The 27137-nt window shown below is 38.8% G+C and overlaps 1 protein-coding gene and 1 long non-coding RNA gene across 9 annotated transcripts in view; one reads left to right on the top strand and one right to left on the bottom strand.

The window, feature by feature from the left end:
* SSX2IP (SSX family member 2 interacting protein) overlaps nt 1–16693 on the bottom strand; it is a 46777-nt gene extending 30084 nt beyond the window's left edge. For 4 of the 8 annotated variants that reach the window (XM_073234212.1, XM_037012514.2, XM_073234211.1 and 1 more), the window contains exon 1: nt 16539–16693. The gene's annotated coding sequence lies outside the window, so the exon portion shown is untranslated. Of the gene's footprint in view, nt 1–8441; nt 8463–16327; nt 16485–16538 lie in introns of those variants that run through there. The other 4 variants (XM_073234213.1, XM_037012512.2, XM_073234209.1 and 1 more) reach the window with 3 other exon arrangements.
* A 3048-nt stretch (nt 16694–19741) lies between these two features.
* On the top strand, nt 19742–25251 carry LOC140848704 (uncharacterized). Its single transcript, XR_012129811.1, has 3 exons — nt 19742–19889; nt 20021–20142; nt 25102–25251. It is a non-coding gene; the product is annotated as an uncharacterized lncRNA (long non-coding RNA).
* Nucleotides 25252–27137: the final 1886 nt, after the last annotated feature.

Genomic DNA, 27137 nt, shown 5'->3' on the forward strand with positions numbered 1-27137 from the left:
AATAAAAAAGGTAACAGAAGCAACCTTTGCTTTGCATAAACCTAATACCATCACAAGTGCATTTCAACTTGAAAGCTTCAAAACCAGTCAAGGACTCCATTAAAACCTGAGACTGGAGCAGAGAATTAAGCTCCACATTACAGATTAATCAAGTCATAGCAAACCATTATATAATGGACATGATAATTCATGACAAGTCATGTAAGAACAAAGTTATACTCTTACTATTATTGATACTAGCATTGTTACTATAGTTGCATTATAAAAGAATGAACCTATAGCTTCCTTTTACCCCCAGTTCTCTCTATATACATACCATTGGTTAGGGAAGCTGCCCAGATCCCAAGATAGGTAAAATTCATGAGTGAGTATTATGAGCAAAACACGAAGATTAAAGAATTTAAACATCTTGTAAATCATTTCACTAATCTAAGATTGTTGGGGACCAATTTTGAAATAAATTAAAGCAAAAAAAAAAATCTACAAAATAATCCAAAAGTAAGACTTCTCCTATTCTCTACATGAAAGAGCCAAAGTTTTGTTCCTTCCTGGTGGATAACATGTACACAGGCTGCTAATAAACTTACTGCTCCAAGTATTTACCGATGTACATTCCAATAAGTAAGACTTCCTAAAGGAAAATTGTATTAACTGCTGTCCAGTTGTAGTGATTTCAGCAAAAATGTTTTTACTATTTCTGAAGAACTACTTTGGCTCTCCTGATGCTATGGGCCCCGAAGTACCAACACCATATAGACCGAGTATAAATAAATAAGGAGACACTGGTCTTTTCTGGGTAAAATGATTATGCAGAGCTTAAGAATTATCTAGTAGCATTTTCTAGGTTAGATGCCTGACAGAAAATTGGGAAGTAGTGAGACATCTGAACGTAATATAATTGTGCCCTTTTTGAAAAAAAAGGAAGATCTCAATAAGCTTCTAAATCTATTATTCTTTAAGTCAAAAGTATTTTCTTACATATGTATTCATCTGCATTGTAGACAGGGATTTGGGCCGAGATAGATCAACAGGATTGCTCAAGGTCACATTTCTAATCGGTAGCAAAGCCTGGACACAAATCCCAGTCGTCAAAACTGCTCTTTCCCTCTATCACAATTCAACCTTTCAACACTGTACACCCATATCAATCAATCTATATATCTATAGAGAAGTTAAAGGTAGAATATAATAAAAAAGATTTCCACCAAATCTCTAAAAAACTAAGTTCCCATAATTAATTTAAAATTATTCCATTTAGAGCATACAATTCTTAAAGGAACTTATCTACTACTTAAATTGAGATGCATTTATAAACTCTCCTATACCACAAACAACAGCTTTTTTCTCATTTATACTGTGCTTTGAAAGGCATAAAAAACAAGTCCCAGAAATGAGATCAATTGCATAAAAGTTTAATGAGGGTGGAACAACTCATTTGTTCATTTTCTATCCTACAATAAATATTAAGATAACATTACAAGTTTATAGATCTCTAGCAAAACAATTACACCTGTGTTTTTCCATCAGAAAAGTCCTTTGGCTGGTTGTTGTTCTATCCAAAAGACTCAAGGGTTCTCAATATACGATTCACTTATAGAATTTTGGGGTAGACAGCCTTTCAGATTGCCCCCAATTATTCCTACTTCCTGGTGTACATACACACCTTTGGGTTACTCTACTCAAGTATGGGCTGGATTTAGTGACTATAATAAACAGAATACAGAAGAAGTGATGGGATTTCTCTTCCAAATTTAAGTTATAAAAAGTTTGTGGCTTCTGTTTGGGGTCATTTCTCACTCTCTGTCCTTTGGATCCCTCTGTCTTGGGAAAGCAAGCTGTATTGTTTTTAGTAACCCCATGAGAGGTTGATGAGGCAAGGAACTGTTGTCTCCAGCCAACAGCCAATGAGGACCTGAGACCAACCAAGAGCCCTAGGAGTATGGAGTAGATCCTCCCCCAGCCCACCCTTGGAGATGACTGCAGCCTTGGTCAACATCTTGATGGCAGCCTAACGGAAGATCTTGGGCCAAAGGAACCCAGCCAAACTGTGCCCAGATTCCTGACTGGCAGAGATTGGGAGCTAAATGCTTATTGCTTTTACAGGGCTAAGTTTTGGACTAATTTGTTATATAGCATTAGATAACTAATACACAGCTTTCAAATACATATATACATTCCTGAATTCCTTCCATAACTTACAGGTCTCCTGCTGAAACACAAATTGCAAATTGAACTAATACTAATTTATGATACCATAAATTGCAAATTGAACTAATCAGGCTTATGACAAGGACACTATTCAGTTTTTCAATTCATCACTCCATATTATAGTTGGATGCCTCCCCCATCAGCTTATTAACTGCTAAAGGGTAAGGAATATACTCATTTTTGTATCCAACTTCCTGAAACATAGCAGGTGCTTAGTGAATGTTATAAAATGAACTGAGTCCCATATCTGGCATGCTCATTCCAGCTTGAGTGCTCCACCTCTGCCACCTTCTTTCTCTACCCCACAACTAATGCTTCTCGAAGGCTCAGACCAACCACGACCATCCCCTCAACGCCACACCGCTCATGAAGCTCTAGTCTCTAGTTCTTTCATCTGTCCCACACATTTTACATTTCGGTATTCCCTTGATCAGTCTTAACAGATGGAATAATCGGTGAATTAATCAAGTAAGTAACTGATGATAAGTCAACTTGGCCAGACCAGCAGGCAAAGTGGATTAAAGAAAACAACAATGGAAAAGATGCAAAAGATGTGAGTCCGTTAAAAGAAAAGCATTAACTCTTCTTCATCTCCCAGACCTCTCCTAAAACATCTACCAACTGAGAGTTCAGTAGAAACATTAATATCTTGATTACAAGATTGCCTTCACACAATAGAGTATGTGTGTGTTCTTTTCAATTTCACTTGAAATTCAAACTTGAGAAGGTGCAATTGCCTAATCAGAATTCTATAGCTTTAATCTAGCATCAGAATATAATAGCTTCTCATTATACAGGAATATAGTAACATTATACCATCTTGGATTCTAAATATTGCCTGGATTTTTCACAAATAGCTAACTAACTAGAAGTCTTTGTCAGTTACCAAATTGCTGGGTTAAGAAAATAAAATTGTTGAAACTAAGTCTTTAAATATTAATCTTACCTTACAAATTCAGTCATAAAAATAAAAAATTTAGTCATCAGCATATTTCAAATAGATATTACTCTCAAAAAATATGATTATTTTTAAAAATTATCACCTTCTACTACAATTTTGTTCCAAAGGAGACTATATCTTTTAATTTCATTATACATACCTCTCTTCCTTACACAAAACCATTCAGGTGTACACATCAGTAGAGAAACACACCAAATTCAACTTTTTAGAATATCTATTTTTACAAATTTAAAATCTAAATGATTTCACCTGAGTGGCATAATTTAATACTATGGATATTTTCCACAGAAATCAATTCTTCATAAATTACATTTGAATATGTATCTGCAAGGCTGAAACTCAAAATCTGGTAATCCTTTTTAGCCATCTGCCCTTTTGCTGAGTTTGTGGCTATGAGGAGAATTCACAGTTGTGAATGCCATCCTCACAGGCCTAGCTCAGACAGATGGGGGTCACATCGTGACCAAGTCTCTCTCTGACCTGGTTTCCTCCTCTGGAAGGTGGGGTGATTCTACCATGTCGTAGGGTGATTGTGGGTACTTACGGAGGCAAGAGGTGAAAAGACTAAGAAGCACAGTATACCTGCGATATCACTGATTTAACAAAGATGTGCCAGGTGCTGTTATGAATGCTTTACATATACTATGAGGTCAATCCTCGCAATAACCCTATGTGTCAGCATATTAATTTCCTTTCTACAGGTAAGGGAATCAAGGCATAGAAAGGTTAGGTAATTTGCCCACGATCACAGAGCTGGCTGTGGCAGAGCCGGGCCTCCACCCCCACGCAGACTGCAGATCCCATTCTCTCGGCCATCATGTGCTGCTGTCTCGGTGGTTGAGGCTCTGCAAGTGCTCCTACTACGGCTCATAAAGACTGCACCTTGTTATACCGCACCTCCCAACTGGGCAAAGACTGCACAGGAGAGTGGGAAAACACAAATTCAGGGAAAATATTTCATGTGTATCCCTTTGGATTGAGTCAGGCAATCTCGTGAAGCTCCAAGCCAGACTTTGCCACTAGAAAGAGACCCTTTAAGTAGCTTTGGAAAAGGGAGCCACATGCAATACTTTAAACTCCTATAAACATCCCTGAGCCAATTACTGCTGCAGTAGGAGAAACAGTATGGTATAATGGTTATGGGCACAGGATCTATCCACAGTCAGACCGGCTGGTTTCAAACCCCAGTTCCACCACTTACAAACTAAGTGGCCCTGAACAGAAATCTATGGAATTCATTTTCCTCATCTGCAAAAGGAGAGTAAGTCTTTAGTCTTCAGGGAGTAGTACGTGGTTAAACAACACATTCAGTTTTAAAATTTATTTAATAACTTTATTATTTTTTCAATTTGTAATAATTCATATAAAGGGCTTAGAACAGTCTTAGGTACATGTTAAGTGCTCAAAGTAAATTCACTATCACTACATATTTTACCAACTTGGAAAGATTTCTATGATGTTCTGCTAATAAAAAAATGTTGCAGAACAATACCTAACATTAAAAGGAAAAAAAACTATATATGAATACATATGGATATAAATTCTGCTCTATAAAGATAGTAGCTTACATAAAAACAGAAAACACAGGAAGACAAGACCAACCAGAACGTAGAAAAGGAAGGGAGCAAGGGCAAGACTTCCATCCCTTCATGTACTTATACACACACACACACACACACACACACACACACACAGATATTATAGGTAATCATTACTTTTTTGTGTCTTCTAAATTTTCTAAGTGAATGTGTTTTTCATGAGAAAAATATCCATTTTTAAAAGGCAATTACCGTGATAAGCAGTGGCAATGGGGATGAACAGCATCAAAACACCAAAACGAATGCCAGAATGAAATGAGTAAAAAACATAAAATATTTATTTCCATATTAATCAATCAATCTGTGGTACCTTAACACACAAAGGCAAGCAGCCCTGCTGGGCAACGATTGGTTAGAAATTATACAAATATCCTTGAGTTATTTAGATAATCAATTATAGTAAGGAAATAGAACTTCACCACAGATCAGTAATTTGAAGTTTTAGATAGCAACCTAGCAGTCTACAGAAATTTGAAATATGTGAATCTTTCCACTAATCAATTACACTTCTAGGCATCTATTACCACATATTCAACCATACAACTGAGCAAGTATAACATACAAAGATGTTGTCTACTGCAGCATTAATTCTAATGTCAAGAAACAGGAGACAATCTAAATGTCCAGCAACAGAGAAACAATTAACAACCAACACATATGGTACAGCCAGAAGGGCCAGCTACTCTGGGATTATTAAAGTGAAGCAGATCTGCATGTACAGCATGAGAAAAAAAGTTATGGATAAGAGAATAGCATGATCACCTTTCTTCTGTTAAGTCAAACTAAACACATTTAGGAGAAAGGTCTAGAGAAGTTATAAACTGTCACTAATGACAGACCTGTGGGATGGAATGGCTGGGTGTAGGAAGTGGGGGCCAGGGCTTCCATGTCTTCTGTAGCACCCCTTTAAAGAGCTGGAGTGTTTTAGGGGCATGTACTATTTTGTAAAAATTTTTAGAGGCAATGGATTCATGCAGTTAATAAGATGATGTGTGTGGAAGCAGACTGACCTCCATCCCAAGGAGCAATACCTCCGCCCAGAGTGGAAATAATAACTTCGACAAATGATAAACTCTTCCCATGGATCAATTACAGCTCCAGCACCTATCCAACAAGCAAGCAGGATGATGCAGTCTTTACTCGGATGCCCTGCTCTGTCATAGCCTATCTGTGGGGATCTGGCTCATCAGGGAATTGTGAAGAGCAAGGACACAGAGTACTGGTGGACCCAGCAAAGGGGGTCTCTCTTTCTAACTCAATTATACTCTAAACTTGGTAGGAGGAAAAGAGGAAGAGAAGCTAATTTTGACTTACAACATTAAAATTCTTTTCAAAAAAGAACATTCTTACTCCATCAACCTTCTACGACTTGAGCAACTAATATAAGGTGCATCTCTCTGCTTCAAGAGGGCAGCTTGTAAATTATGTAACGTATAGACTTAGAGCCTATGTCACACCATCTGATATTTCATTATACTTTTTATGCTAATGTTTTCACCTTTTTTGGTCACAGCCCTCCAATTAAACTCCAAATCATTTTCTTGCAGGGCACTGTCATTTCAGGGATGTTGCATAGGGTCCTGAAAGAGCGCCAGACCAAATGTCAGGGGCTCTGGGTATCAGGGCCACTTCTCTCACTTAGCAACCTATAGCTGTTCGTAATTTCTCTGGTTGCAAGTTTCCACATCTGTAAAATTAGGAGGCTGAACTGAATGATTTTGAAATAATTTTGTCAATTCTATTATCTATAATTTTTTATATTTCTTGTGAGACCTAATAGGGAACAGAGTACAACTATTTCTATCAAAATTTCTTCTTCAAACATTTTTATAACAATGTGCACATCTTCACAGCCAAATGCTCAGCAAATGAAATTCTACATAATTTTAACAATGATAAAATGTATTAGCATAAACCATTTACCAGGAATAATTTAAAGCATTTTACATGTATTAACTCATTCAATCTCACAGTAGCCCAAATAATTATTTCCCCCCAATTACAGATGAGGAAACTGAGACCCTTTCTTGCCATAGGTCACACAGCTAGAATGTAACAAAGCTAAAATTCAAAGCCTATACATTCAACTATTACATCACTGCAGCAGGAGGTATGAATACACATTATGTTTTTCACTGTCTTCACTGCAGCAGGAAGTATGAATACACATTATGTTTTTTCAAACTGAACATATGCACAGGTACTTGCTTCTCTACCACCTCAGAGTAACTATAGTGGGTAAACTACAATCAGATAGTAGGTCACTGCAATTTATTAACTAGGATGTGAACTGTATAAAAGCAGACAAAACATTAAATGGTATAACAACTAAAAAAAATTTTTTTTAATCCAGTAGAGCCCATACTGCCAGGCTTTCCCTGAGCTGCCATTTCCCATGTGCTTCCAGAACATTTTGCATTAACTCTGTTGTATTACAGATCTAACTGTGTGAAACTTCTATCACCTAAACTGAACTTCTGGTGAGCAGGCCAGTCACTGTACTGTCTGTGCTCTGCTTTGATACGAGGCATCATAAATAACCCATGGTAGGAACCCAGTAAAGTTTGCTGAATGAATGTCAACTAAGTTCAACCATATATATATTAGTATGAGGTATGCTACTGTAATATTACAATAGACAAAAATCAACAGTTTAGCCATGCTGCAACTTAGAAGGGCATTCAATTGAATTTCAACTGATGCAGCTCAGAGACGCAGGAACGTCTAGAGTATGAATCAGAAGCATGACAATTTAGAGACAGTATACCTATTTCAAATTCTTCCAGTGCCCATCTAGGAGAAAGCAACAATCATATTCTTACAGGAGGGGGTTTACTAAGAAAAAGAACAAAAAAGAGGCACTGTTTTAAAATCTATCTTAACTTATAAGGTTGACAGTCAGCTAAGAAGTCCAAATAAAATTTTAAAAGCTACCATTTATTGGTATTTCATTCCCAAAATAGCAGAAGATAATAACATGGTTTAAAGGCAATGGAATAACAAAAAAAACTAAACATAATTTATGAATCTGTTCTGTAATAGAGAAATGATATATTTCTAATAGTTTTTTCAATGATTTAGCCCAAATCCAGTCATTGGTTATAGTTTTCAAATGGTGGTCCTAGGACTAGCAGCATCAAGAGCACCTGGGAATTTGTTAAAAATGCAAATTCTCAAATCCCACTCCAGGTCTACAGATTCAGAAACTCGTGGTGGACCCAGAAATAAGTGTTTTAACAGATCCTTCCACGTGATTCAAATGCATAAAGTCTTCCCTATAGACTGTGGTTCAGTGTAAGTTAGTATGCTACTCACGCAGTTTAGGTCACAGAATACCAAAAGGGATTTATCTAAATGTGCTACAGAAGAATGTGCTCACTTAGGCAGCACATATACTAAAATTGATGGAGGTCTGCTTCTGAATAACCCTTCAGCACTGGCAATGCATGAGTGTAAATGTCTTTGGCCAGATGTCCCACTGGAGTGCATAGTATCCCTGGGCACCGGCCGCTATGAGAGTGATGTGAGAAACTCCATGACATATACAAGCTTGAAAACCAAACTATCTAATGTCATCAACAGTGCTACAGACACAGAAGTCCATGTGATGCTTGATGGTCTCTTACCTCCTAACACCTATTTTAGATTCAATCCTGTAATGTGCGAAAACATACCTCTAGATGAAAGTCGAAATGAAAAGCTGGATCAGCTGCAGTTGGTGGGGTTAAAGTACATAGAAAGAAATGAAGAAAAAATGAAAAAACTTGCAAAAATATTGTCAAGAAAAAAACTCTACAGAAAATCAATAATTGGATAAAACTAAAAACTGACATGTATGAAGGGCTTCCATTCTTTTCAAAATTATGATCAGTGTGTGCATATATTTGCATAAATGAAGACCTTATCAGAAGATCTGAGTTCAGTAAGGAATTGTAGAGTTCAGCATGAGTTAACTTTGAAATATTTAGGAATTCTGTGGAATCCTGAAAAAGATGGTTCTTGAACCAGCTTGCACAGCACAGAGGGTGTACTTGGTTACAGAGATCATATGGGAATTAGGTTTTTATGATGTTAACAATTAACTATGTGTTTTAGGAATCTTATTGTGCTAGCTGCTTTTAGTAGATATTGGTGTCATATTGTTTGTTTGATGTTTGAAAATTTATTAATATATGCGCCAAACAAGAACTAAAAGCTCTCATATATACTTGGAATTTTTGTTTTAAGTACCATAATCATGTTGAATTTATCTGATCACTGATTTTGACGTGGAAAAGCTAATTTCTTCTTAAATTTACACCACTTATATTTTCACTAACTATATTCTATGATCCAGATGTTGCCTTTCACTGTAATATTATCTAAACAGATGTAGAAAAATGAAATTTTCTCTATCAAAGAACTTTTACATTTGAAATATGAAAGAACCAGATATGGTTTTCTATTTAAAGTTTGCTTATTGTTTTGGTTCAAAAAGATAGATGAAATTCAAGCCAACCATTATATCCCCTGAAATTTCAAGATAATGCTATGTTAACTTTTCTAGCTGTACCTTATCATTCACTATTATAAAATTAACTATTTGAATTTATTCAGCAGATATCCCTCTCATTAACAGAAATAAACTATTGAAATAAAAAATAAAAATAAAAATAAATGTGCTACAGAATGGATTCCAAGAATAATGTAAAAGTGTACCAAAGTACTAAATAAATGAAGGTTGAAAAATAATTCCTAGAGAATGCCTGGCTAAGGCTTATTAAACTTTGGAGAGTGGAAAGAACTTAGAAAGTCAAACAGTTTGGCAGCTGAAATTCATATACTCTACTCACTTACTCTACAACCTAGCAAGTCCACTTCCCGGTAGAAATCAAGAGAAACTCTTGCAGATACAGTACCTGCCAAGAAATATGAACACAAACAGCAGCCCTCCTCACAACAGGAAAACCCTGGAAGCAACCCAAACACCCATCAACATTAGAATGGATAAACCCTGGCATATCTGCAAAATGGAAGAATATGCAGTCATCAGAAAACTTCAGTGACATACATTATAGAATGAATCTCAGCAAGATAATATTAAGTGGATGAATTGTAGCATTTAAAGTAGAAAAAGTCTAAGGGTATGTAAGGTACATTTTTTTTGGCATATATTGCCTTTCATTTCCAACTTTTTCTCTCCTGAGAGATATAAGTTCAGATTTCAACAAATCTACTTTAGTCTCTGCACTTGCATGGCATTTTCCATCACTGCTGTGTAATACTAATCACACTATCTTGTGGTTAGTTGTACCTGGGCCTGTCTCCTGAAATAGGCAGGTTATCTCTAGACTAGGAATAATGACCTATTCATCTATATCTGCCATCCTTTTCCTTTTCCCTCTACCCTATCACACAACCACGCCCCGCCCCCCACCCGTACATACACCCCTTTGTATTTACACACATAGCAGGCACTATATTCACTGACTTGAATCTAATTATTTACAAAAACTTGTTTAGGATCCCACATTTTGAGTGCTGGAAATGTTTTAGAACAGGTCTTATATCCACAGTTTCTAAAAGACAATAGGACTTCAAATACGTTTAATAATTCAAGAAACTGTTAAATCACACTTTTTTATTGACTATATTCTCTATGCTGTACTTTCATCCCCATGCCAAATTTATATTATGACTGAGATTTTGTGCTTTTACCCTCTTCACCTTTTTCACCCACCCACCATCTACCCCTTCCCTATGGTAACCACCAGTCACTTCTCAGTGTCTATGACTTTAATTGCTGTTTTGTTTGCTTTTGTTTTATTTTGAGATTCCACAAATAAGTGAAATCATATGGTATTTGTCTTTCTCTGCCTGGCCTATTTCACTTAGCCTAAGTACCCACTAGGTCCATCCATGTTATCACTAACGGCAGTATTTCCTCTTTTCATAGCTGAATAATATTCCATTGTACATATGAACCACTTCTTTATCTATTCATCTACTGATGGACATTTTGGCTGCTTCCATATCTTGGCTATAGTAAATAATATGGCAATAAACACAGGAATGCACAAATCTTTTCAAATCAGATTTTTTCTTCAGGTAAATTCCTACAAGTGGAATTATTGGGTTATATGGTATTTCTATTTTTAGTTTGAGGAACCTCCAAACTGCTTTCCATTGTGGCTGCACCAGTTTACATTCCCACCAACAATCTAGGAGGGTCCCTTTTTCTCCACATTCTTGCCAACACTTGTTATTTGTCTTTTGGATAGTGGCCGTTCAGACTGCTGTGAGGTGATATCTTGTTGTTTTGATTTGCATTTCCCTAATGATTAGAGATGTGGAGGAATGTAACAAAGATGTGTAACATATATACTTTTTAATTGTATATGTGTGTATGGAAAACTTAGATGCAATTAAAAAACTACATTTAAAAAGTTAAAAATTTTAATTTAACTACATTAAAAAGGAATGATGAAGGAAGAATTAAGTTAATAGTTGCCTCAAGTGAGAGAAGTAGGAAAAAGGGCTGGAGAGACCCAAACGGTTATATAGGAGTTACAGTCAAGGTCCCATATTAGTTTTATGTTAAGTGATGCCTATATATTGAAACAAAATTTTAAAAAATGGATCAATGATGAGAATGTGTCATGAACTAAGTAATATAACTAATCTAGTTCTTTGCACTTGGAAGTTCTTTAAAACTTTTTTTAGAAATATGTACTATTCCTCAAGTATTTCAAGCAATTTTAAATTGCACCCAGTCTGACTATGAGGCACCAAGAGCCCCGGGTCCTCAGACTGACTACTGCCAACCCAAGGGTTAAACTGTTTTGGATCATAGAATCCAAAGCCAATGACCCTCTGCTAAAATGTACAAAAACAGGCAGTTTTGGCTACAGTTTCAGAGGATGTAGACATTCACAGATATGCAAAGGATCCATGGATGGGGAATTAGGAACTCCTGCACTAGCTAATTCTGTGAGAACCCAATGCGGCTCATCAGCTGTCACTTACCCTTACAATGGCCACAAGGAAGGAGTATAGACCTAACACTATGGTACTGATCAAAGAACCTGAGACTCAGAGAATTAGGTAATTTATCCAGTTACAAACGTGGAAAACAGGAATAAAAACCCAGTTATTTTACCTTTAAGGTAATCATAAAACTAGCTATTTATGATTCCAAAGTTTCACATGGCCTGCTCTTGACATTCAAATATCCCATGCAAATGATAGAAATTCTCTGAGCCCATCTCCTCACATAAAATTACCCAGCTGATGAAGGGGGTATAATGGGTGGTTTCTAAGATGTCTTCCTGCTCTTATATTGTCAGTCCTATGTGGAGGAATATTCTAAAACTTAGATACAGAATAGAAAGAACAGTGTTGAAGGTGCCAACTTTTAGACAGCAGAGCACAGACAACCAGATCACAATCAACTGACAAACAAGACTGGGACCTTTATAATCTCAATTACTAACTTTGAGGTAAAAAGTAAATGCAAAGGCTGGTACCCAGCTTGTAGTGTAAGTATCTACTCGCCACTCATTAATCTCTGTGTGTATAATTTTAAAATCATATGTAGTATTACAATTCTATTAGAATAGTATTCTTTGAGTATTCTCATTTCAGTTTAATGTTTCCAAAATATATTACATTTTCAGCAGCCCTGGAAAAATAATGTTATAGAAAACTGGGTAATTAATGGTTAGGGGCTAGGTGGCTTAGCTAGTGACAATGAGTGAAGGACTGGTGAGAAATACTTCAGAAGCTGAACTGAAAAAACACGGTGACAAGTATACAAAAGGGAGGCATTCCTTCTTTCCTATCTGTCTTTGATACTGAACATAATGATGCCACTGAGATAGAACAGAGGCATAAGATTAATAAAACTGGGTTTGGTTAAGTGGGTGGAGATAATGAGATCAGTAGCTCAGTGCACAATTTACTGGGTTTAGAGATGCCCTCCTGAGACATTCAAATAGGGATAAACTCTAAGGCCTGGAATCAAAAGATATCAGGACAGATTTATGAGTTGTGAGCATAAATATGGTAGTAGAATCCATATAGAAAGAAGGAGCAGCAGAAAGGATCTAAGAATATCAACATTAACAGGTGAGTGAAGGTGACCAAGACACAGGAAATAAAAACGGGACTGTGAGGGCAGGCTTTGGAAAGCTAAGGGAAAAGAAAGTCTAAAGAGGAGGGGGTGATGAACAGCAGCAAATGCCACAGAAAAGGCAACATATGAACAGAAAAATACATTGGATTTGGCATTTAGTGACTTTGTGACAAAGTTGAGGGGTAAAAATGGAAATTTGATTTCAGAAAAAGGATCAGCAAATGAAATAATAAACATCACTTGTTCAAGAAGTTTAGTTTAACAGAATGTACTTAGCTTTTCTGAATGTACAGTTTTTACTAGATGCTTATGGATAAATCCACTAGTGACTACAAAAATCCTGTCCTTAAGTTCTTATTCAATTACAACATTTTTATATCAAATAAATAATATTAAATGCTCAATAAATGTAAGTTATTTTTCTAGGCACTGTTCTGGATAGGCACATGTTTTCTTATTTAATCATCTAATCTTAGAAAGTAGGTAAAATTGTCCCTAATTTACAAATGATACAACCAAGGCACAGGGTAGATAAGAGCAAGCAGTAATATGCCTGTCCAAGGTCATATAGCTAGAGGGATGGTGGTCAAACCCAAAGTTTGACGCAGGATAGTAAGAGGTTGGGAGGACCATGTGTGAAGCAAGTGTTAACAGATGAGAACTGTGAACAGTCTAACTTCTTGCAGTTTAATGTCTATTTAAGAACTTATTTGTAATTTGAAGACATTTTGTGTATTTTCTCATCTCAATCCTACACTGCTAGGGCCTGACATTTTTATGCTTGTTAGGACACTCAGATTCTACACTGCATTATAATATTGTTGTTTCTCTTAATTGAATTGCAAGTTGCTTGAAAATGGGGCTGTATAGTATTCATCTTTGTGTCCCTATTCCCCCAATCTTAAAAAATAGAAGATACTCAGTAAAGGTTGGTTATGTGAATAACCCTTTCTGCTTTTCTAAAGTTTCTGGGGGATTCAATAAAGTATTTTTTTGGTCTTTAATTGCTTGTAGGATTATTGTCTCTTAGATAGTAATTACCTGGATTGTCTATGTTCAGAACACTTTTGGATCACTCTATTTGATTTGGGTGAAAATGCTCGTTTAAAGTAAAAATCAAATTTTCCTGGGTAAAGCCTTTTAAAGGTTCTCTGTCACCTACTGGTCAAAGATCACAGACCTGTTCTCTAATCTTACTACTAACCTACCCTGCCTGGCTCCACAAACCAAACCACCTGTACTTCCCCTATGGTATACTGCAATACACCACTGTACTTCCCCACTATGTGCGCACCAGGCAAACACAGACACAGCAGATACTCTTTCCTGAGGCTTCTCATATTTGCAATTTTTATTTTCTATTTTGCTCCCTCCCTTATACTTTAAATTTCCTAAAAACAAACTCCTTAAGGCAACACTTTTTTATCCTCAGGTCTAGCAAGTAGCAGCTTAGTAAGTGTTTTATAAATGTTTATCAAAAGACAAATTACTAAAGCATAATTCAGGACATCTGCTGATACTACAGTGACTCATTATCAAAAGTACAGATTTCAGGTTTTCCACTACCAATAATTATGCACTTCTCTATTTCATCTCGTCCCATAAATTTGTGAATTCAAGATAACTCACACCTTTACCAGCTAATCATCATCACCATTGCCAAAGACACAAAACAGCCGCTCAGAGTATGAAAACCCTTTGTGTCCTGAGCAGTCAAACCAGTAAGGCATATTCACAATCTTTGTAAGATACAGAACATCATTATATACAAAGCTTTGCTCCAATTTAAGCCTGTAAATGAATTACTATCACACAAATCTGTGTCAGTGTCTCATCTTTTTTTCTCCAGGTGCATACACACAGAAGGCACCCAAATGTCTACTTTTATAAAACTTGTGTCATAGCCAGCTTTGTACAAGAGCAGGTATGTCAGGTTTCTGGAGACCCAAGAATATAATCCGACTTTGTGCTGGCCGTGAGCCTTTGACAAATCATCTCAACAGTTTACATTTTAGTTTTCTCATATATTGCCTCAGCATGTTTGGGATGTAATGTGCTTTAACAAGTCTTGTCACAAGGAGCAATGTGTTATGAGGAGATCTTCACATTTCATCCTAGAATAACTAAGTCTTTGCAGTTATCTTCAAGCTGCTTCACTCTTGTTACTTAATCCTGGGGTTTTATTATCTTCATTGTACAGATGGGGAAAGAGAAGGGTATAAAATGACTTGGCTGAAGAGGCCCAGCAAGTCACTGAGAGACCTCATTTCAATACCAGTTCCTAGTCCTCTTTCAAAGAACCATTTTGTTTGAGAAACTTCACTGACATTAGGCAGAACAGTGTGTCAAATGAATTATTAGCTTTTACTTGTTTAGTTTCAATGAATAACCTAAGCTTCCTAGGCCTGTAGGTTTGGTTGCTCTAAGATTTGAAGGAATTTTTAAATTTTGTTGATGGAATTCAAGTTGATAAACCTACCCCTAACTTCTAAATTTCAGGATAGCTTGAAACTTTAAAGGTATTTTTTTCTCTGTCCAGATCTCTAATTCTTTTCAAATTTTTTTCAATCTCCTAAATGTGTCAAGTCATACCTACCTTCCCAGTTCAGGATCAAAAATGCCAGAATTTTCTTCTCCCTAAACAGTAAACCAGTTGCTCCAGTCCCTTGAAGGATCCAAGGTATACATCATTTACAACCAATTCTAGATGTGGACTTTCATTTCAACTGTTAGGGGGCCCAGCAATTTCAAAGCCCAGGAATCCCCCACTCTTATAGCTCTGAACCCCTCTCCCAGGGGTGCCCCTTCTAATCCTCACCCTATGAGGGGGTCAAAAAAAGGAATTTCAAATAAGATTCAAGAAGAACCGCATAAGCGTCACAAGTAGTAAGAATTTGGGAATTCCAACTATGGACTTGAAATGGAGTTAATAATGTAAAGATTTCCAATATTACACGTGCTGAGAAAAAAATTTAGCAGATTCCATTTCCTGAGCCCAAGTGACTTGCATAACTAGGCGATGAGCAATAGGCAAGAGAGCTCACCATTCAGTTTACTGTACTTTACTATAAAATTCTACACCAAAATATTTTCACACATGCCTGCCTCTTAGATGACGTAAGTTCTTCCCCTAGGTTTTTAATTAGCCCACTAACGGGGTTCTTGCCCTGCAGCGGCCTCGGGCCACCCAGTAACTCATTCTAACCGCCTCTCGCGCCTCACGCTAACAAACCACGAAGCCCGCACGCCCCGCAGCCTCTGCCAAGGAGACACCGCAGCCCCGAACTGGCCGTCCCCTCCTCCTCTCGTCCCCGCGTCGCTCGTCAACCCACGGCAGGCGCCACCCTCTCCATCCCGGAGAGGGTTTGGGGCTCTCCGGGCCGGAAACCTCTCATGGTCGCAGCGGGGCGACAAGCCAGCGGGCGCGGTCTCCGAGCGGGCACCTACCTTCCACCTCCTCCTCCAGGAGCGGCCGGGGTCGGAGGTCGCCCGCCTCCTCCAACGGCCCCAACGGCGGCGCAGAGCCTCCCTCAGAGAAACCGGGAGCCGAGCCAGGTGCCTGCGCTCACCTCCGCACCCACCCTCCCGCCCCGGGCTCCGCCGGCACCCCTCCTCGGGCGGGCACGTCACAATCCCCGCCGCGGGGCAAGGTTCTCACCGTCACAGCCCCGGGAACGGTGGGAAGCCACCGCCCGGCGTCCTAACACCGGCCAGTGCAGCCTCGCGGCCCCGCACAGGCGCGGCGACAAGCAGCGCTCCGTGACCGGGCCTCGCCTCTGCCGCGGGCTCCCGCCTTCCCCGCCCCCGGCCAGGATCGCCCCGCCCCTCGCGGCCGCCTCCCCGCCTCCGCAGGTTTGAGCGGTTCCCACCCCGCCCCCGCACCGCCCGCGCCGCCGGCTCAGCCGTCTCCCATTGGCTCCGCCAGTTGCTAGGCGATGAACAACCGTGGCCTGCATTGGTCCTGTGGGGGGTCCCGGAGTCCCCTCCCCACCTTCCAAAAAAACCCAGAGAAAAAGAAAACCTTATCCCTAGAGCCCGAGCGGGGTGCGGACGCAGCTGCGGCTGCGGCACCTGTTACGCCCTGTGATTCACCCTGCCGAGCCCTGGCCCCCTCCCCCTCCTCTCGCCCGCAGAGCTCGGGGCCCCCGGCTCCTTGGGGGGGGGAGTCGTAGCTGCTTTAAAGCACATGTTCCGAGCCTCAGTGAACCCCAACACCCACCGTAGGATCAACAGTGAAGCTCCCAGAAGAGCCACGTGCGCTAGCAAAAGTAGAGAATAAACCAAACAGCCGGCACCTAGAATTAGGTCAGGCCCAGGGGAAAGGAGGTTCAAGCGTCTGAAATGGTGGATGCAAACAACCCAACCAGGACCAGGAGAAAGTTACATGTAAAATTAGGTCAAACACCGAGGCAGAAGACAGCGTGAAGAAATGGCACTCGTGAACTATATGTTTATGCAAAAATGTCCCGCACCCACTCGACAAAATATGTGCAATGAAAATGTATGCCTGCTCCACCCCTAGCTCGGGTCAGGCCGGCTCCCTCCCCTGTTCCATGTCAGCCTAAAATTCTCCAGGGAGGAAAAGGGACCGGAGAAAGTAAAGAGATCAGATGGGGAAGTCGCAGATGCATACGAGCTGAGTTATAAACACAAAGATGGACTTTGATGGATTTTTTTTTTCAGTGAAGCCAAGGGATTTACTCAAGAGGAGAAAAACAGGTTTGGTATTTTAAGGAGGTTCCCGAGACAACTTTAAACCAAAATAGTATGAGACAAGAAGAAATATTAACACTGAAAAGGCAGGGAGGAGTGCCCCCTCACAATTTACATGCACATATCCCCAATCCTAATGAAAGATCAAGGCAACAAAGTGAGCACGCCATGGTGACTTCAGAGTCCACGGGAAATTCTCCTCTTTCCCTTTGGCCTAAGTGTTCAGGAGGACCGGCAAATGCTGTTAAAACAGAAGTGAGTAACTTGTTTGTCATTAACTTGTTAGGGCCCAATGGTATTGTAACGACTCTTTTAGCACTGGGCTGGTGGGGAGGAAGAAAATGATTATTACCAATGAGTACCTTACTCCCTAACCCAGACCAATAATGGGGGATGGGGTGGGGGTGAGGGTGGCTAGCCGTAACCCCAAGAGGAGTTTTGAAATTTCACCTGAACATCTCTCCAAATGCCACACCCTTTCCATTTTAAGCAACTTAATCTGACAGTAATTCTTTCAAAGAACACTTAGACCATTTCACCTCCCAATGAAAAAGCCGGTGCTTACTCTTTGATTAGTTAGAAGCGTTGAGATGAATGAGGAGCATCTGACACACCCTCTTATGACCTAACCACCAACAGAGTGGAATTTTAAGAAGGTTTGGATCAGGCTGGATGACCTCTGGAAAGTTCGGCCCTTCTCCTACCCCCAAGAATGAATCTGATCTATCTGAATAAACGAGATGTTTTCAATCTTTTGGTTTCAGGACCCATCCCTTTCCACTCCTAAAAGTTACTGAAGGACCCAAAGAGCTTTTGCTTATGTTTGTTGTAACTATTGATATTTACCATTCCAGAATTAGTGTCTAAATAATTGCTTCATGTTTTAAAAATATTTGTTTAAAAAATAAAATGCATAAACCTTAACATAAATAGCATATTTATGTGAGAAATACCTCTTCCCCAAAAAATAGAAAAAAGGGTGGTGGTACTTAAAAAATTTGCAAATGTCTTTAATGTTTGGCTTAATGGGAAACAATTGAATTTTCATACCTGCTGCATTCAATCTGTCACACAATTTCAGGTCGCCTTTGGAAAATACTGTACACTTATAAGAGTATGGAAACAAAAAAGGCAAATAACATTTTATTATATAAGTCTGGGGAAAGGAAATTCTGGGGCAAAATACCTCTAAAACCCGAAATCCATCAAAGGGAGAAGTAAAGTTTAAAATCCGTTTATTGCTTACAAACTGCAGTCACCAGCCTTCTCTCTCTCCTGCTCCAGCAGAAGCAAAATTGCCCCTCCCCTCACCTCTCAGGTACAGATAAGCCCTCCAGTTTGCCTAGGTAATTAACCATTGATATGGAGATGAATTTCTCTCCACCCCTGAGGAATGATGCAAATGCACTAAAGCCATACTTCTCTCCATTCTTGAGTGCCTGTTGATATGCATATGTACTAAGGCCAGGTGAGATATTCTGAAAATACTACAATTTTACCCACAATTATTATAATAAAAATAATTTTGAATGTTTTTGCAGACTCATTGAAAGGGTCTTGGGGATTGCCCTCCCTCAGGGTTCCTCAGATTACACTTTGAGAACCATTGGTCTAAACTCGGTCCCCGATTGTCAATGACTGGTTTAGGAGCTGAGCATGTGAGGTAATTCTTGAAAGGGCAAGCTCCCAGATTCTATTTCAGCCAATTGGGACCCGGATCCTACCTCAGCCAATCAGGACCTGGATCCTGTTTCACCCAATGGAGCTTGGTCTCTCTCCTCTCCAGTCAGCAAAGAGCTCACCTTTAGACCCTGCCAATTGACCAGAGCCACGACCTATCGCCCCACCAACTGCCCTAGAACCCCATAAAACCTTTGTAGTATTGAAACTCGCTGTCTTTCTCTGGCATCTTGCCACTGTGATGGTGTAGATAAGAGATTGAGCTCGAGCTAGCTCAAATAAAGGCTCTTTGCTTTTGCATCGGTGTTGGCTCCTTGGTGGTCTTCTGGGATTCGCGACTTCGGGCACAACAATTCTGGTGAATACATAATGAAGAGTGGTGTTAGGAGGCTTCAGGGGAACAGTTTTATCCCGAGAGCCCATAAGAAGTCTTCCTTATTTCTTGCCTTGGCCATATTCCAGTGAGCAAGACAACTTTGGAGCTGTGGTGGCATCTCCTGCACCAGTGAAAGAAAAGCAAGAAAAATACAGCAAAGGCAACCCAGGACCCAGAAGTCACTGAATGGTTAAATTAACCTGCTCTGGCTCTGCATACCTCCAGACTGCTTCACCTGGGGTAGTGTAACTCCGGGGGGAGATATCCCGGGGCCAAATACCTTTGAAACCAAAATCAGTCAAAGGGAGAAATAAATTGGGAGAAATCCATTTATTTCTTACAAGCAATCTTCCCATGTCTCTCTCAACTAGGCTGCAGAAGAGCCCCACCCAACTCTCTGGTCCAGATATGCCTGTGTCTACCTATTGATATGGAGATGTCTACCTCTCACCCCTTGGAAACACCTATTGATATAAAGATGCACTAAAGCCAGGTGAGAGATTCTGGAAATACTGCAATGTTACCCACAGAGAGTAAAATGACCAATTTGTTAAGCCATTTTGGGTCACATATTCAGTTACTTGCAGACAAGAAGTTCCTGACTAACATATGGGACGAGATAAAGAATTTGGCTGCAGCCTGAAAATAGTCTAAGGACATTTTTAGCACAGGGCTACCTGCATGGGCAAGTTAGAACTTTGCTATGGAAAGGAAAGATAAAGGGGAAAGACAAAACCTGGATTTTTTTTTCTTTTAATGCTTTTTATTTTACTTCTGTTAGAGAAGTAAGGGGATGTGAATATCAAATGTTGCTTCTTCAAACACATTGAAATTCCACCCTTGTCCCTCTGTAGGCTATATCACAGTTGTCAGAGCTATTCTTTTAAAATATAATTCAGATCATGTCACTTCTCTGCTTTGGCTCCTTCTGTCAATGTTAAAGGCAAAATGTTTCCATGACTACAAGGTTCTTATGACCTGCCCTCCATCTCCTTACCTCTCTGACCTCATGTTCTACAACTCTGTCTCTTACTCAACTAACCATTAGCTGCCTCACTGTTCTTCCATCTTGCCAAGCACATTCCTGCCTCAGGGCTTTTGCATTAGCTATTCCCTCTGTTTGAAGGTTCTTCTTCTTAACATCTGTGTTACTTATCTCTCCTGTTTCAAGTCTCCCAAAGTCACCTTCTTTGTGAGGCTCAACCTAACAACATTACTTAAAACTGGAACTCCCCTCCAGCTTTCCAAATCTTCCTTTCCTTATTTATATAGAGTTTACTTATTTTGCTTGTTTGGTCCATCTCCCTTCACTAGGATGTAAGCCCAGCAGATACAGAGATTTAATCTGTGTGTTCACTGATGTATACCCAGTGTCTAAAAACAATGCCTGGTACTTAGTAGTTGGTGCTCAATAATTACTTGGTGAATAAAATGAACGTAATTTCAAGTGAATGGTTTTCATTAAAAATAATCACCGTGGAGGGCTATATACATATTCCAGTGCTCAGAGGTATCACATCAGTAGGCAATGAATTTTCTTAAAAGACTTCTTTTTTGAAAATCTGATTTTGGGAACATTCCAAAGTTATTCAGAACCAAATCTAATGAACACATTCTTGAGCCATGTTAAAATGCCAAGCCTGTATTTTTCAACTAAGTTACTACATTTGGGTGGATATGGAAAGGTCAGAAACTAAGATGTGTTTGATTCCTAGACAGACAATAAACTGAGTCTGATCGTAACTTCAAAAAGGAGTTCTAAAAATGTTCACCAGTACAAGTTGCAGAAAAAGTATATATATATGTGTATTTTAAACTCTATGTGTTTGTGTATATGGGTAAATGAATCTCTCCCAACTTGTCTGCAGACTTCCATTCTTGCACCCATTACATCAGAGTGTTTCAAGAATGAAAATCAGATCTTCCCCCAAAATAAGAATCCTCCACCCCTCTCCCCTCAACTAAGAATCTCCAATGGCCTCTAATGTGTTCATCATGAAATTGAACTTCCTACCTAATCTGGCTCCCTTCTCTCTCTTGGAATTCTCACGCATGCAGCGGTCCTCTTTTTGGTCCTCTGGCCCTTTGAACCTGCCATTCAGTTTACTTGGAAAGCTCACCCCACAGAGATTTAAGACTCTTATTCTTTTCATTATTCAGATCCCATTTCCATGTATGAAGCAACCTTCCCAGGCTTGGTTTTGTTCCCTTGCTTACAGTCTGTTTCCTCCCACTAGAATGTTGGCCCCATGAAGGCAAGGTCCTTGTTGCTCCTGTTTATTTTTATAGCCCCAGTCCCTCCATGCCTGCAATGGAGGGCTGCTAACCAAACTGGGATGGAGTCTGGAAGGGAAGTGGATAGGAGGGAAAGAAAATCTGCTTTACCATTTATTAACTTCTGTTATATATTAATTTTAATGAGAATATTATTGTAATTTTAAAATATTATAATTTTGCTAAAATAAATAGCCTCTGACTTTAATATATGTATTAATAATCTACCCCTATTTATTCATATGTGTTCCTTGGAAACCAGCATTTCAAATACCCTAGCAAACATTCAGGCCATGCAGCTTCTACTGACATGTATATTCAAATCTGGACAATAATGAGCTAACTATAAAGACTTTCTGCTGTAATTCATACCATCTGGATTATTTCAATAGTAGCAACAATTTCTGGATCCAGTGGAGAACATTTCTTGTCAGGGCCTCAATGTTATAACAGATGAAGAGATGGGTGGAGTCACCTCTCCATAATGGTCCTGCTTTCGTTAGTTCTGCATTCTGGTCAGTACTATTATTCCAGGGGTGGCAGGGTGGATAAATGAAATCTTGCTGGATATTGTACTAGGAACTTTAATATCCATGGCCTCATTTTATTCATGAGATCAATTAAAGCTATTTGTAATTAACTACAAAACAGAATAGGACAGACTCCAGGGGCCACAAGACTTCAGAGTCCTCCCTGTGGGCTGGAGTGGTCAGGGAATACTCACCGGAGGAGAAAACCAGAGAAGGGCCTCAAGCAACCATTCTCTGCAAGCCTGACAATCGGCAGGCATCAGATCACCAGTTTGGCTTCCAGATTTCTCAATGGTGGGCTTACACTTACCTGGGCTTGGCTCCTCTATCTCTCTGAGTGACTCTCTGCATCATGCTACATTTCCAAAAACGATTCATTTCTGGCCAGTTCCTTTGGATTTGGGCCAGTAATAGTCTGGCTTGAAATGACAGTCCTGTGCCACTTATGAAGTGCTGACTGAGTTCACTGGAAGACAGCCCCCTGCTGTTTCCTTTCCTTCCCACCTCCCCACAAGGGAAAAATTCCCAGAAAAGAAAACTCATTACCTGCCTGGCCCTCCCTCTGCCAACACCCCCCACACCGCCTCCCCCCAGCACATAGATACACAGAGCAGCAGATGAATGCCTGATCATTTTCTAGGTGTACCATTCTTAGGGCTTTAGATTTGGCTGAGTGTTTTGCCCTAGTATTTCTTTCGGAGGGGTCATTTTTGAGCAAAAATGCCTGATGAATTTTACCAAGCTCTAATACTTTAGTTTTCACCTCTTTGACCAAAACTGATTTATGAATTTTTAAATATGCTATGCAGAATTTGATTTTGCACAAATCACTCAGTTGATAAGGCACTATCATAAAAGGTAGTTAGGTGCTAACCAGAGTAGTTCTTAAACCCTGTATTTTCAAGAAAGAAGCATATCTCCTTTAGTAAATGCAGTGAAAACAAATATACACCATAGGCAATCATTTTGAACATTTGACCATTAAGGAGGACTGTCCTAAGTTCTGATATAACACTGCAACTATGTTAACTCAAGTCCTTGACACAGCCTAATCTTCAGTATCCAATTATACTAGGTATAATGATTTTTATATTTTTACTGAAATTTCTGGGTTCTCTCCTGCAACACATAACATTTCACTTTTTAAAAATTCACCAATCATACATATCTCCCCTTGGGTCTCTCCTCCAACTGCATTTTTGCTCAATCCCCCCTTCCCTTCCAGTACACACACACTCACATGCACAAAGCTAACCTTGCTGACTGCAGTAGTCTTTAAACCTTTCTCACACAGAACAATTTGGTGCAATCTGTTTTTCTAAATTTGCTAATTTAAATCCAGAACAAAGATTCTTCAGGGAAGTGGGGGTACTATAAATAACCCCAAATTGTTTTCAGTGATACTGAGACCTATTTAAAAACCGCACAGCACAAAGAGCCAGCATTAATGAATAGTTCCAATTTAATTCTGCACCAAAGCACCTTTTTATTTCACATAGTCCTCTTCTTTGAAAATTTCCTCAATGGTTTAATGAGTACATATTGAATGATTACCATGTGCCAAACACTAAGGGATATAAGGTCCCTGTTCACAACAGAACTCAGTCTCCCAGGAAGACAGAATAATGACAGTGTAAGTATCATAGTGAAGAGGTTAAGTATATACCATATGTGCGTGAGCCCGACTACCTGCGCTGAAATACTGTATTGGCCACTTGGGCCACACTGACAGCACAGAGCTCCCAAACTCGCTGAGCTTCCTCCCTCAGGGCCTTCTGTTTCGTAAACAATGGATGCTTCCCGGTCTAAGTCACTACTAGTTAGGTTGTTTGTACCTCCAGCCAAAAGCATCCTATCTTGATTGTACACTGAAAAAAGAAGTTTAATGAAGTGACCTGAAAGTATATTCCATTTTATTGGCACACATGTACTCAAGGGTCACAAATGGAAACAGATAAGCAAAAATATCAATGAAAAATGAGGTATAAGAGTTATTCACAAGGAACTGACTAAATGGAATGATTAAATGAGAGGGAAAGTGTGGGACTATTTCGATGCTTTGAATTATAAATATATATCTAAGACATTAACATTTTTATAAATTGTATTTTCTTTCTTTACTAAGCTAACTAGGCCAGAAAAAGTAAAGCATGTTGGTAAATACAACTTTTCACAAAATGATTTGCTGTTTTGAGATTTTCAGACCATACCACTCTGTTTCCTTGCTGGTACTTGCTTTGTTATAGATATTTTCTAGGAAAAGTCATGTGTAAATAATGTATCTATAAATCAAATTACATTATAAATGTGCTAGTGAAACTAGATGTTTAAAAAAAATTATAATAAATCTATTTGTGTAATAATGATGTCTTTGTAGAGCAAATAAACTCTTTATCATTTATCTATTCTATAAGATCATATTTTAATATGCTGGACTTCCTTAAAAGAAGAATTTTATCTATTATGATTTAAAACCCAGATTTTTGTGCAACTACTTTAATGAGCAGTTTTGTAATATGAATGAGATTACAGAAGGCTGTTGTGTTACAATCAATGAAACAATTCATATCCTTTTACCTAATAACTGGCAATTCGATTTTATCTTCATTATGAATTTCCATTTGATTTCATTATTTATGTTTCTCTAGGTAAAGTCTTTTTTTCCTGCATTCTTGGTGAAGAAGAAATCTGGAGGCTTTGTTCCTGATAGATTTTATTTCCTGCCTTGTAAACCTCTACCAGATAATCACTCAAATTGACATAGATGAGAATAGAATCCTCTATATACTGGCTAAAACACCCACATAAAGTTTGGATTTGAAAAACTTTAATATCAATTAAAATGTTGTATTGATTTAAAATAACACCTTAAGACTGAAAATCATATGTGAATCCACCTGTCACTTTAAAAAGAAGAGCAATTGCTTTGTGGTTGCTGAGCTCTCTTAGATTTATTTTATCTCAGCAGCTGTTCCTGAAGCCGATGCGAATCAAATAAAGGTTTTCAAGCCCTTTGTTGTGTTTCTCAACTAATGGTATATGCCATTAACCCCAAAACCCAAATTTAGAATTGAGTAGGGGGTGGGGACAATTATAAATACTGGAGAAAGTAAATAATTTTGAGAAAAATCCTCCAATTTTCAACAAAGATCAAACTGTTGAACATGATCTGCCTGAAGCCCCAGTAACAGCAGCAAGACAAAAGCCCTGACTTCTAAGCACCAAAAGTTGGATGATATATTTAGTAAGAAGTGTACGTGTAGGGGGAGGGGGAGGGGAGGCGTCCTTCGGAAAGGGTGGAAATTTCTGTGGTCACAGAAGATGAGGAAAACACACCAAACACTTTTCTTGCCCCTCTGGAAATAAGCATATTATAAATTTTGCCTAATATAGGCTACCCTTTGGTCTTGGAAAAAATAACTTTACTACTCATACCTTCTTTTTCATTTATTTTTTGTTTTACTTGTTTTCCAAAAGGCAGCATAACATGATTGTTCAGAACGCAAACCCTGGGCAAGAATATTGGCTCTGCCACTTATTTGGTGTGGACACTTATACTTTCCATCCAATTTACAAATTAAACCAGTTTGCTTCAGTAATAACAAAGTATATATCAATTTAACTTATTTAGGAATTATCCTCATTTTTATGTCAGATACAATCATTTCCTAATATCAATGATAATGATTTATTGAGTGATTACTACTTGTCAAGCACTATTCTAAGTGCTTTATATATTAATTCATTTAATCCTCACAATTATGAGGTAAGTACCATTTTTGCCTTTATTCTAGGTTAGGAATTAAGCAAGGAGGGGTGAAGTAATTTGCCCCAGATTAAGACAGTTGAGTACATCTCAGAGCTAAGGTTTACAGAGCTCTTCTATTAACCACCAAGGCATTCCCAGTCTGTTTAGGACTATCTTAATCACTGTTGCCCTCCAATCATTTCTGTTCAAATGCCTGCTGATTAGTAAACAGATATCTTCAAACTGGGATAACCACCCCCTGCCCAGGTAGGTGCATGGAGACTCTCCAAGTGGTACAGAGCATAGACAGTTTGAAGAGAATCAGTTCCACATCTCAACTTTTATTTTTACACTTTCCTAAAACTTATCTGCTTGAGAACATGCTTGTCTCTTTCCACCCTGTTCACAGTTGCCATTCTCCACATAACAAAAGAAAGTTGTTCATTTCACAGATCTACATCTTACCATGGGTGTTGACCCAGATGCACAAAACTCAGAAAATTAGAAGCCTGTGTTAGTGTTGAGAAAGAGAATGACTGTGGTGACTGGGGAGAAAACTGTCACCCGATAGAGCATTACAAGAAATTCAAATGATAGGCCATCACATAATTTTTGGCATATAATAGAATGGAGTTCAAGGAACTGAATAACACTGCTGCAACTAATTTCTCCCATTCCCATCTACTTTTTTCTGTGAACAGAGTAACTAAGCATTTTGAGCTATAAGAATAGTGTCAAATGCATGAATAGAATGGGGGCAGAAATCAGTCTCATTCTGGCCACAAATACTATTCATCTGCAGATCCACTAAAAAAGAAAAAGCTCCTGTCATTTCATTAGCAGAAGTATTTTCAATAAAACCTAATTTTTAATGTTTAAAACAGTTATCATTTTATAATATGGCCACTGTTTAATCATTTGTGTACTACAAATAAG

Source organism: Manis javanica, chromosome 4, assembly GCF_040802235.1.
Source record: "Manis javanica isolate MJ-LG chromosome 4, MJ_LKY, whole genome shotgun sequence".
Lineage (NCBI taxonomy): Eukaryota > Metazoa > Chordata > Mammalia > Pholidota > Manidae > Manis > Manis javanica.